Source organism: Neofelis nebulosa, chromosome 16 (assembly GCF_028018385.1).
Source record: "Neofelis nebulosa isolate mNeoNeb1 chromosome 16, mNeoNeb1.pri, whole genome shotgun sequence".
Taxonomy (NCBI): domain Eukaryota; kingdom Metazoa; phylum Chordata; class Mammalia; order Carnivora; family Felidae; genus Neofelis; species Neofelis nebulosa.
The window spans coordinates 53,116,425-53,130,055 of record NC_080797.1 but is presented as its reverse complement, the minus strand read 5'-3'; positions in this window follow the sequence as shown (position 1 = coordinate 53,130,055).

Sequence of the window (13,631 nt, the reverse complement as noted above, 5' to 3'; positions counted from 1 at the left end):
ACAGCCCTGTGCGTCAAGGCAGTGCCCGAGCAACCTCAGTGGTCCAACAAAGCCATTCGGTGCTCATGGTGTGGCAACCTTGGCATTGGCCTGTGCATTGCTGTCCTCCTTCAGCATACTCCACAATAGCCACAGTGAGAGTTCTGGCTGCAAGGACTAGGTCCACAGCCGCCCTTGCAAGGACTGTGGTAGAAGCCAGGGAATGGCACCTAGGGTGGAGCCCATTGGGGCAGCACCTGGTCTTTGCCTCCTTACCAGTTAACTTCTCCCAGCCCCTGTTTGGAGCACTAAAGGCCTCTCACATGTGTACCCTCAAAGCAAATGGATAGTTATGGTGGGTTGTGTTGATGAAAGCCAGGATTCACCTATAAGAAGGATGTACTGAGTCGCGGTGTTGGCCAGCGTGCAATATGCCTGCAAGAAATGCAGAGGTTGGTAACAGCAGAGCGTTGCCTCGTCTGTTCACATATCATTCAGGTTGCCCTGTTTTAAAACGAATAGATCTCACCCTGAGTATCATTCACAGAGTGTAACAACTTCCCATTTTACGTTCGTTCTTGCCTTTTCCAGACGCTGGAGAACGCGAGAGGCTCTGGTAGGATGACGGAGATATAAGTCGTTGAGGGAGAGCCAAGGCCTGTTGACCCATTATGATTAGATGGAACTCTGGAGAATCCCAACACTCTACAGGAGAACGCTGAAAGCATTTGTTATGTAGCTGTTGTCTAATTAAGGGGACTTACCTCATCATAATACGAGGTGCCTCCAGAGCATCCTCGTCCTTTCTTCTGGAGGCTGCGCCAAGGATGGCCCATGGGTCCAGCAGGCACCTAATCATTTCAGGCATTCCTTGTCCATGTTTGGGCCATTGAGCATGCAGCCAAGCAAATGGATGCGGCTGCCCCATGACAGAGCCGTCTCTACCCCTTTGCTTCTTTCTCCCTAGTCACTTCCCTAAGGTCTACTTTTTCTTGAAAACATCATCAGTGTGTATTTGCCAAGGCATATTTGGGGATTGTAAACTGGAGAGTAAAATGACCGCACATGGACAGCAAGTGAGCACGATTAGAATGCTCAGAATATGAGTCTTTCTCATTTCTAATCTCTATTGGTCGTGACCTGCACCCAATCATGATACCTGTGGTCCTGCGGGCCATCTGTGCCCCAGATGGAAGGTAAATCAAGGACGGGTAAGTGCAAGTGCTGTCTCTAGGAGTGGTTCAGCTGCTTTGCTGGGCCCCACTTGCGACGTGCCCAGGCCGGTGGGAAAATGTATCCCTGGGCACGGGTCGAGTGAGTGACAGCTCTATGGCTCCTAAGTCAAAACAGGGAAATTGGTAGATAAAGAAACATGGGAGGGCCACAGGAGGACCCAGGTTCCACATGTCCGAATATTTCTCTGGGACACAGGCTCTGAATGGCACCCAGAGACAAGGGTCTTTGTATACCGAAAAAAAGGTGTTCATTGAAACGGAAATGCGAATGGCCAAAGTGATTCATTACTGAAGAGACAGGGACGCAGGTTAGAATCAAGTGTCTAGAATGACAATTTCCTAGAAAGGTCCTGCGTAAGGAGGAAGAACACCTGAGGGGAGAGAAAAACTAAAAATCCAAAGGGAAAACCTCTGGAAAGTCCAGTCTGCAATGGGTCTGCCTATGTCCTTCTGCAACACAGGGACAGCTTCTGGCCTTGGCTGTTTTTCCTTCCGTTCCCATCAGGAGACAGAGGCAGCAGGGATTCAGGGGTAGTGGGGCCATGCTCCAGGCTGTCGTTCAAGTGTTTGCAACCGTTTCTGTTATGCATTAGATGGTGAAAGGCCACTGTCTGCACTGACCAGGTCCTGGAACATAGCTCGTATGCGTGGATTGTGTGCTCTTCAGAATCTGAGGCCAAGCAGTAAGTGTTCTCTGAGAGCAGGGCTCTCTTTCCTGTGGGTTGTCAGAAAATAATTTCCCTTGGTGGGCAAGGAAGCAGCGTGAGAACTCACCATGCATGCCTGGGAGCTCACTGTGTGACTGACAGCTTCACTGGCTCACCCGGGCTGCAAACCAAGTCCTAGTTAGCACATAGCATTGGCATGGGAATGGCTCTAAGGACCACGAAAGTTTCCTTTCAGATGAGAATGGGAGAAGGCTGAGATGGAAATGTGTCGCGCCATTTGCCCTTGTCCCAGACGTGAGGTCAACTGCCTTCCCACACCCTTTGGCCCTAACTACACACAAATATCCTCTGTTGGGTACCTTCCCCTGACCTACATCACATGTTGGCAATCTAGATCTGGAAGGCATGTTGCAAGGTTCCTAGGGCCCAAGTTACTGTGCTGTCACAAGAACTCATCCAGAATCCCCAATTAAAATCAGAGGGAATTGCTCTGAACCATGGGCCCTGATGTGCCCATGGAAGATTCTCATTTTAGAAAGGGTAAAAGGGGGCACGTGGATGACTCATTCCCCTAAACCTCAACTCTTGGCTTCTGCTCAGGTCATGGTCTCCCAGTTCTCGAGTTCGCGTCCCTAGTCGGGCTTCGTGCTGAGAGCTCGAAGCCTGGAGCCTGCTTCAGAGTCTTTGTCTCTCTCTCAGCCCTTTTCTGCTTGCAATGTCCCTCTCTCTCTCTTTCTCTCACTCACACTCTCAAAAGTGAAATAAATGTTTTAAACTGTTAAAAGACATGGGGCTACGGGGGCTCTTGGGTGACTCATTGGTTCAACATTGCTTCATTGCTAAAGTCATGATCTTATGGTTTGCAAGCCCTCCCCCACCTCAGTTCTCTACTGTGAGCAGGGAGACGCCTTGGGATCATCTGTCCCACTCTACCCCTCACTGCCTGCTCTCTCTGTCTCTGTCTCCCTCTCCTCTCTCTTCCTCTCTGTCTCTCCCTGTGTCTGAAAAGTAGTAGAAAAACACAAAAAGAGGAAAATGGTGGAGGAGTAGGTACATAGAGACACAGTGTTCCTGTGAGAGATGCAAATGGGATAATTCTGTGGATGAAATGGCTCCTACAAACTCCTAGCAAGATGACTGTGTCAGGAATAAGAAACACCTATGGGCAAGGGTAAAGGGAAACCTCCACTGTTTGCAGTAGGACTCTTCATGGCAAGATACCTTATTCTTACTCGGGAAAGAGAAGAAAAGCTTCGGGAGGTCACTCTTTTCCTTTTGATCAAAGGAGAGAGGCAGCAGTGTTACCAGGGGCGTGGTGTTGTGTTCAAGTGTTTTGAACTGGCCTGTGGTGCAGTAGTTCTTGAATGGTGTCTTTCGGTGCTAACAAGGTCCTCGCGACTGGTGCCCACGGGGGAGCCAACTGGTCTTCAGAGTGAAAGCATCCTTAACATGCAGGGAGGGAGACACGTTGGCTAACCATCATTTCTTCTCTCAGCCAGCCAGACACCAAGTACTCCCAGGAAGGCAATCTTTCCTGGGGGATATCAGAAACTGATTGCTCTTGGTTTAGCCCAGATAAGAGTCAGAGCTCATTAGGAATGCCTGGGCACTCCCTATGTGGGGGATGGCCTCCTTGGCCTTGCCTGGGACCCAACACGTAATTATCAATACAGCCAGGGAATTGGAATGGCTACACACACGACCAAAGGCTTTCCTTTCAGCTGATAATGAGATAAAGTTGAGAAGCAACTGTCCAGCTCCATGTGCCTCTTGTCCCAGAAGGAAGGATAGCTCCCTCCTGATCCCTCTGACCCTGTGTACACACATGCATTCCTGCTGGGCACCTGGAAACGCCCTGGGCTCATCTTTGCCAACAGGGTACTGAAAGGCAATTTCTTTTCTTTTATTTTATTTTACGTTTTGAGTTCCATCCAAATTAGTTAGCCTCTAGTGCAACAATGATTTCAAGAGTAGATTCCTTAACACTTCTTACCCAGTTAGCCCACACACCCTCCCAAAACAACTCCGGGTACGCAATGTGTGTTCTCCATATTTAAGAGTCTCGTATGATTTGGCCCCCTCCTTCTTTGGAGGTTATTTGTGCCTCCCTTCCTTTATGTTCATCTCTTCTGTGTCTTAAAGGCCTCAGATGAGTGAAGTCTCTTGATAGTTGTGTTTCTCTGTCTGACTACTTTCGAGTACCATAAAACCCTCTAGTTCTATCAATGTAGCTGCAAAAGGCAAGATGACATTCCTTGTGACTGCTGAGCAACACTCCATTGTATATATCGACCACACCTTCTTTATCCATTCATCCATCGATGGACATTTGGGCTCTTTCCATACTTTGGCTGTTGCTGACAGTGCTGTTATAAACGTTGGGGCGCATGTGCCCTTTCGAAACAGCCTTCCGGTCTCCCTTGGATAAATACCTAGTAGTGCAATTGCTGGGTCGTAGGGAGGTTCCATTTTTAATTTTTTGAGTAATGTCCAGAGTGGCTGCCCCGCTTGCATTCCCACCAGCAATGCAAAGAGATCCTGTTTATCCACAGCCTCGCCAACCTCAGATGTTGCCTCCGTTGTCAATGTTGGTCTTTCTGGCAGGTATAAGGTGGAATCCCGTTGTGGTTTTGATATGTAATTCCCTGAAGATGAGTGATGTTGAGCATTTTTTTCATGTGTCGGGTGGCCATCTGGAAGTCTCCTTTGGAGCAGTGTCTCTTTATGTCTTTGCTTCATTTCCTCATGGAGTGTTTGTTTTTGGGGTGTCGACTTTGATAAGTTCTTTCTAGATTTTGGATACGAACCCTTTATCTGATATGTCGTTGGCACACAGCTTCTCCCATTCTCTCGGTCGCCCTTTAGTATTGAGGACTGTTTCCTTCACTGTGCAGAAGCGTGTTATTTTGATGAGGCCCCGATAGTGGATTTTCCCTATTGCCTCCTGAAAGGCAATTTTTCAGCATATCCTGTGGCCCAGCATATCGCAGAGTGAATAGAACGGGGCCAGAATCCCTAGATAAACGTTCAGGAAATGGATCTGGGACAGGGTGCCTGAATGGACAACAGGGACAACTGAGCTTGGCAAAGAGCACCAGGGTGGGGGAGAATACACAGAAGGACAAAGTTCTTTATGAACCAAAGAGAATGGCATATAGCAAAAAAAAAAAAAAAAAAAAAAAAAAAGAAGCGACCAGCAGAATCTCCTGCAAGATGGTGGTCTCAGCAGTAAGAACACTCTGGGGGCTACAACAAAGGAGACCTCCTGCGTTGTTCCTTCAAAAGGAGATGGAAAGTTTCTGGCATTGGATTTTTCTTTCTTTCTTTCTTTTTTCTTTTTTGCCCTCTCCTCTGAGACAGGCATGCTATACAGATAGCAGATTGTAGGTTGTGGCTGACCCTCAAGTGTTTGGAAAGTGCCTCTGTTGTACTGGTGCTTGCATGGGCTCTTCCTGCACATTCTGCAGGGCCTGAAGGATTCTGCAAATGGGTGAACTGTCTACTCTTCAGAACGCGGGCATCTGTAGAAGATAGTGTTTTAATTCTGCTATTCCCATGCCAACTTTTCTTCAATATGTGCTTGTGCGGGAGAGGGGGGTAGGGGGGACAGGGGAGGTCAGTGGATCCTTCTGTGTAGCAGATACTGAATGCTTTCAGACAGCATTGGAGCAACATGGGAACTTTCCACCAATCCCTGGTTTTCCACTGAGTTATTGACAGGCCCATTGTGCCTAGTGGAAACCAGGTTATAAATAGATGAACCACAAGGGATGGGCACATGGATGGCTCAGTCGGTTAAGTGGCTGAGCCGTGATTTCAGCTCAGGTCATGATTTCATCCTTGTGAGGCCATGCCCCGCATCAGGCTTTGTGCTCACAGCATGGAGCCTGCTTCGGGTCGGGTGTCTCCCTCTTTCTGTCCCTACCCCACACCTGCTAGCTCTCTCTCTCTCTCTCTCTGTCTCTCTCTCTCTCTCTCATTCCTACTGAAAAATGAAAAATATTTGAACTCAGGATTCAGAAAGGAAAGCAAACCAGTGACCGAATGGGAATGGACACAGGGAATGCCAAAGTTCCTCCTAAACTACGAGAACGAGAGCAAGCAAAGAATCGAGTGACTAGTAGAATCTATGTGAAGCTGGCTGTCCTCAGAATAGGAAGCACCTCTGCAGCGGGGAAGTGGGAAAAAAAAACCCTGTTTTTACCTGGAAGCCCAGTCCAGAGGAAATCTCCTTCTGGAATTCAAATGAGAACGGGATACAACTGAAAAAGTACCGTATGGCCCACAGTTTCCTTGTTGCAGAAGTAAGACTGGTTTTCTAACTCCTCTGGGCCTGCATACAGGCCAACATTCTGTGCTGGGCCCGTCCACTGGCGCTAGGTTTCCTGATGTTCGCATGGTTCTCAAACACACGAGATGAGAGGCCCCGTAGCCCAAAGTATCCGAGAGTCCAGAGAACTTGACCCAAACCCTCACCTAAAATGAGAAAGAATTGGTCCTGAAATCTGGCCCCAAATGCCTACCAGCTGAAATGTACTTTGAGAAAAGACCAGAAATGGTCGTGGATACACAGGGGCCCAACGATCTTTCTTACCCAGTAGACAAGGAAAAAGCAAAGGATAAAGCGACGAGCATAACCGCAAATGTAAGACACTCCAACGAGTTGCACCCAGAGAAAAGTCCCCTGACTAAATTGACGCCCCAACTGCAAGCAGTGTTTATCTAGGAAGTTGGTAAGCCCGGAATTCTTCTGGCCATTGCCTTTCCTCCTGCCCTGTCCATCAAGTATTGATGGACTATACAGTATAACTTCAGTGATTGAAGGTCTGCTTGTGATCCTTTAAGAGTTTGGAACCTGGTTCTGGTGCAGGTAGAGCATCTGTAATGTGGAGCCCTGGTCTCCCTTGGAGCAATTGCCACCAATTTGTTATTTTCCAAGCCTTGGGACACATTGCAGGATGCCTGGGCTTTCACTCCCTTGACCCAATCCGAGCCCAAAGGTTGGCGCTAAGCTCTCGCTCTGGTCCTGTGCTATGGGAGAGCAAAGAGTAACTTCCAGTGTAAGGAAGGATGTCCCTCTTGTCTCTCCCTGAGTGCTTGGTGCTTGGCCAGCTCTTGGTAAGAGCAGTGAAGGGTGGACCTCCCTTCATTTCGACTCAGATATGGTTCCCCTTGGCACACTATGCTTCTGGACCTGGGCAGCACAGAAGGGGCTCCTTCAAGGACCACTGCATCAGGTTCAGGTTCCAAACACGTGCCAAACATCTAGCAGCAGAACCCCTTGCCTCTGCATCAATGGTGCATCTCTTTCCTGATGGGAAGGTCAGGACAAACCAGCAAAACCCTTTCTGCCTCTCTTTCTGAAGGAAGAAAACACACCTCCTGCAGAACTGCATGCTCAGGTGTAGCCAATGGAGGTTTCCTTTTACCACACCCTCACGGGTTTCTTCCTGCCCACACAGTCAGCCTGTCAGGCGATAGCAGGAGGCCATGAATTCTAACCCTACCCATTCACTTCTGTAAGTAAAAGCTTTGGTCCTCGGTGTGTCAACTTGCATGTTATTGCTCTTGTGTTCAAACTAGGATCTGTCTGGGGGCCATTCTGAGCCAGAGCCTGAGAAATGTACTCTGAACTACATGTTTGCAGGATCAATGGGTCTGTGTCAGGTACACAGTCCAGGTCCAAAAATTGGTGTGGGGTTGCCAGGGAGTTCCTGAGCCAATTGACCACGATCAGTGTCTGGTATCCCAGATGGTAGCCCGTCTGTCCCCGGGGGCTTGGTGCTTAGTCAGCTAGAGTCATGGCAGGGAAGGGTAGCCAGCTGGTCACTCTCCCCTGGCTACCAGAGGTGCCTTCCTACTGCTGAGTAGATGGCTCATGCATGTGCACTCTGCCTTAGCCACTGGATGGTGCCCAAAGTGACGATGTAGTAAATGTTGGAGCCAGGCCAGGTTCTAACCAGTTGATCATCAGCCTGGGGCCCCAAACAGCCACAGCGGAATCACTGCTGCCACTGTCCTCTGAAGGAAAGGGTAAGAAACAGACCCAGGTCCAGGGAATTCCCTCTCTTTCTAAAGGAGGAAGGCAGGCCCCTTGTTCACAGAGCTCCCGGGTATAGCCAGTAAAGGGCCCCTTCACCAAAGCCCACAGGTGTTGCTTATCCCTGAGACAGCCAGCTTGCTAGCCTTTTGTTGTAGTCACTGCATTACCACCACAGCCCTTTCTGATTCCTACTTAAGACCTCTGGCCCTCCGTGAATCAATTTTCACCACTTTGCTCTAGTACCAAGTAGTTCCTCGCTGGGTGCATAACATCTTCCATGTTTTCAGAGGCTGGTCCCTGGTATTCAGCTGGGTATCATAGTCCCATTTTTGTGACGGTGTCTAGGTTAGGTCACAGGGACCCTGGCAAGTTGCTGCCAAAACCATGCAGTCATTCAGGGGCCTAGGCCATTGGAAAGGCCCAGATTAGAACATTGGCAAATTTTCTCGTCCAGAGGATGGAAAGGGGGCTGGCCGCCTACTTTGTGGAGGGAACACGAAGCTACACAGCCCCTTTCCAGATTGACCCCATTCCTATTGAAATATTGAAAAATGAGGCCCTGGTTATGGCCACTCCCTTCCCAAGGCTCTATGTCTAACTATGTCCCCGTGTAGATTTAGGAGCCATTGGAGCTGTGACTCAATAAACCCACACCCAGGGATTGATTTTCACACCACCCTATGCGTGTAGGACATGGGCCCCAACCAAGGCAAGCCAGCCCCTGCTAATGGCTGTACTTGCACTGACTCAGACTTGGGTCAACCTTCCTTCTGGGGCACAGAGGGGCCAGTGGGAAAGAGGGGGCCAAGGTGGTGGGTGCAGGTCCCCAGCACAGGGAGGTTCCTGGGACAGGTGCAAAGGCATGTACAGCCCTGTGCGTCAAGGCAGTGCCCGAGCAACCTCAGTGGTCCAGCAAATCCATTCGGTGCTCATGGTGTGGCAACCTTGGCATTGGCATGTGCATTGCTGTCCTCCTTCAGCATACTCCACAATAGCCACAGTGAGAGTTCTGGCTGCAAGGACTAGGTCCACAGCCGCCCTTGCAAGGACTGTGGTAGAAGGCAGGGACTGGCACCTAGGGTGGAGCCCATTGGGGCAGCACCTGGTGTTTGCCTCCTTACCAGTTCACTTCTCCCAGCCCCTGTTTGGAGCAATAAAGGCCTCTCACATGTGTACCCTCACAGGAAATGGATAGTTATGGTGGGTTGTGCTGATGAGAGCCAGGATTACCCTGTAAGAAGTATGTACTGAGTCGCGGTGTTGGCCAGCGTGCAATATGCCTGCAAAAAGTCATAGGTTGGTAACAGCACAGCGTTTCCTCGTCTGTTCACATATCATTCAGGTTGCCCTGTTTTAAAATGAATAGATCTTGCCCTGAGTATCATTCAGAGAGTGTAACAACTTCCCATTTTACGTTAGTTCTTGCCTTTTCCTGAGGCTTGAAAACGCGAGAGGCTCTGGTAGGGTGACGGAGATATAAGTCGTTGAGGGAGAGCCAAGGCCAGTTGACCCATTATGATTAGGTGGAACTCTGGAGGATCCCAACACTCTACAGCAGAACGCTGAAAGCATTTATTCTGTAGCTGTTGTCTAACTAAGGGGACTTAGCTCATCATAATTCGAAGTGTCCCCAGAGCACCCTCGTCATTTCTTCTGGAGGCTGCGCCAAGGATGGCCCATGGGTCCAGCAGGCACCTACTCATTTCAGGCATTCCTTGTCCATGTTTGGGCCATTGAGCATGCAGCCAAGCAAATGGATGTTGCTGCCCCATGGCAGAGCTGTCTCAACCCCGTTGCTTCTTTCTCCCTCGTCACTTCGCTAGGGTCTACTTTTTTTTGAAAACTTCATCAGTGTGTATGTGCCAAGGCACATGTGGGGATAGTGAACTGGGTAGTAAAATGACCGCACATGGACAGCAAGTGAGCATGATTAGAATGCTCAGAATATGAGACTTTCTCATTTCTAAATTCTATTGGGCGTGACCTGCACCCAATCATGATACCTGTGGTCCTGCGGGCCATCTGTGCCCCAGATGGAAGGTAAATCCAAGACGGGTAAGTGCAAGTGCTGTGTCTAGGAGTGGATGAACTGCTTTGCTGGGCCCCACCTGCGACGTGCCCAGGCCGGTTGGAAAACGTATCCCTGGGCACGGGTCGAGTGAGTGACAGCTCTATGGCTCCTAAGTCAAAACAGGGAAATTGGTAGATAAAGAAACATGGGAGGGCCACAGGAGGTCCCAGGTTCCACATGTCCGGATATTTCTCTGGGACACAGGCTCTTAATGGCACCCAAAGATGAGGGTCTTCGTATACCGAAAAGAGGGTATTCATTGAAACGTAAATGCGAATGGCCAAAGTGATTCATTACTGAAGAGACGGGGTTGCAGGTTAGAATGAAGTGTCTAGAAAGAAAATTTCCTGGCAAGGTCCTGCGTAAGGAGGAAGAACACCTGAGGCGAGAGAAAAACTAAAACTCTCTGGAAAAGGGAAAACCTCTGGAAAGTCCAGTCTGCAATGGATCTGCCTATGTCCTTCTGCAACAGAGGGACAGCTTCTGGCCTTGGCTGTTTTTCCTGCCGTTCCCATCAGGAGACAGAGGCAGCAGGGATTCAGGGGTAGTGGGTCCATGCTCCAAGCTGTTGCTCAAATGTTTGCAACCGTTTCTGTTATGCATTCGATGGTGAAGGGCCCCTGTCTGCACTGACCAGGTCCTGGAACATAGCTCGTATGCGTGGATTGTGTGCTCTTCAGAATCTGAGGCCAAGCAGTAAGTGCTCTCTGAGAGCAGGGCTATGTTTCCTGTGTGTTGTCAGAAAAAAATTTCCCTTGGTGGGCACGGAAGCAGCGTGAGAACTCACCATGCATGCCTGGGAGCTCACTGTGTGACTGACAGCCTCACTGGCTCACCCGGGCCGCAAACCAAGTCCTAGTTAGCACATAGCATTGGCATGGGAATGGCTCTAAGGACAACGAAAGTTTCCTTTCAGATGAGAATGGGAGAAGGGTGAGAGGGAAATGTGTCGCGTCATTTGCCCTTGTCCCAGACGTGAGGTCAACTGCCTTCCCACACCCTTTGGCCCTAACTACACACAAATATCCTCTGTTGGGTACCTTCCCCTGACCTACATCTCATGTTGGCAATTTAGATCTGGAAGGCATGTTGCAATGCTCCTAGGGCCCAAGTTATTGTGCTGTCACAAGAACTCATCCAGAATCCCCAATTAAAATCAGAGGGAATTGCTCTGAACCATGGGCCCTGATGTGCCAATGGAAGATTCTCATTTTAGAAAGGGTAAAAGGGGGCACCTGGATGACTCATTCCCCTAAACCTCAACTATTGGCTTCTGCTCAGGTCATGGTCTCCTAGTTCTCTAGTTCGGGTCCCTAGTCGGGCTTTGTGCTGAGAGCTCGAAGCCTGGAGCCTGCTTCAGAGTCTTTTCTTTTTCTTTTCTTTTTTTTTTTTTGTGTGTGTGTTTATTTTTTTATTTTTTTATTTTTTAATATATGAAATTTAGTGTCAAATTGGTTTCCATACAACACCCAGTGCTCATCACAAAAGGTGCCCTCCTCAATACCCATCAACCACCCTACCCTCCCTCCCACCCCCATCACCCCTCAGTTTGTTCTCAGTTTTTAACAGTCTCTTATGCTTTGGCTCTCTCCCACTCTAACCTCTTTTTTTTTTCCTTCCCCTCTCCCATGTGTTTCTGTTACATTTCTCAGGATCCACATAAGAGTGAAACCATATGGTATCTGTCTTTCTCTTTATGGCTTATTTCACTTAGCATCACACTCTCCAGTTCCATCCACGTTGCTACAAAAGGCCATATTTCATTTTTTCTCATTGCCACGCAGTATTCCATTTTGTATATACACCACGTGTTCTTTATCCATTCATCAGTTGATGGACATTTAGGCTCTTTCCATAATTTGGCTGTTGTTGAGAGTGCTGCTATAAACATTGGGGTACAAGTGCCCCTATGCATCAGTACTCCTATATCCCTTGGATAAATTCCTAGCAGTGGTATTGCTGGGACATAGGGTAGGTCTATTTTTAATTTTCTGAGGAATCTCCACACTGCTTTCCAGAGCGGCTGCAACAATTTGTATTCCCACCATCAGTGCAAGAGGGTTCCCGTTTCTCCACATCCTCTCCAGCATCTATAGTCTCCTGATTTCTTCATTTTGGCCACTCTGACTGGCGTGAGGTGGTATCTGAGTGTGGTTTTGATTTGTATTTCCCTGATAAGGAGCGACGTTGAACATCTTTGCATGTGCCTGATGGCCATCCGGATGTCTTCTTTAGAGAAGTGTCTATTCATGTTTTCTGCCCTTTCCTTCACTGGGTTATTTGTTTTTCGGGTGTGGAGTTTGATGAGCTCTTTATAGATTTTGGATACTAGCCCTCTGTCCGATGTGTCATTTGCAAATATCTTCTCCCAAATCTTTGGTTGCCTTGTAGTTTTGTTGGTTGTTTCCTTTGCTGTGCAGAAGCTTTTTATCTTCATAAGGTCCCAGTAATTCACTTTTGCTTTTAATTCCCTTGCCTTTGGGGATGTGCCGAGTAAGCCTTTGCTACGGCTGAGGTCAGAGAGGTCTTTTCCTGCTTTCTCCTCTAAGGTTTTGATGGTTTCCTGTCTCACATTCAGGTTCTTTATCCATTTTGAGTTTATTTTTGTGAATGGTGTGAGAAAGTGGTCTAGTTTCCACCTTCTGCATGTTGCTGTCCAGTTCTCCCAGCACCATTTGTTAAAGAGACTGTCTTTTTTCCATTGGATGTTCTTTCCTGCTTTGTCAAAGATGAGTTGGCCATACGTTTGTGGGTCTAGTTCTGGGGTTTCTATTCTATTCCATTGGTCTATGTGTCTGTGTTTATGCCAATACCATGCTGTCTTGATGATTACAGCGTTGTAGTAGAGGCTAAAGTCTGGGATTGTGATGCTTCCTGCTTTGGTCTTCTTCTTCAAAATTACTTTGGCTCTTCGGGGCCTTTTGTGGTTCCATATGAATTTTAGGATTGCTTGTTCTAGTTTCGAGACGAATGCTGGTGCAATTTTGATTGGGATTGCATTGAATGTGTAGATCGCTTTGGGTAGTATTGACATTTTGACAATATTTATTCTTCCAATCCATGAGCAGGGAATGTCTTTCCATTTCTTTCTATCTTCTTCAATTACCTGCATAAGCTTTCTATAGTTTTCAGCATACAGATCTTTTAAATCTTTGGTTAGATTTATCCCTAGGTATTTTATGCTTCTTGGTGCAATTGTGAATGGGATCAGTTTCTTTGTCTTTCTCTTGCTTCATTGTTAGTGTATAAGAATGCAACTGATTTCTGTACATTGATGTTGTATCCCGCAACTTTGCTGAATTCATGTATCAGTTCTAGCAGACTTTTGGTGGAGTCTATCGGATTTTCCATGTATAATATCATGTCATCTGCAAAAAGCGAAAGCTTGACTTCATCTTTGCCAATTTGGATCCCTTTGATTTCCTTTTGTTGTCTGATTGCTGATGCTAGCACTTCCAGCACTATGTTAAACAACAGCGGTGAGAGTGGGCATCCCTGTCGTGTTCCTGATCTCAGGGGAAAAGCTCTCAGGTTTTCCCCGTTGAGGATGATGTTACCTGTGGGCTTTTCATAAATGGCTTTTATGATCTTTAAGTATGTTCCTTCTATCCCGACTTTCTCCCGGGTTTTTATTA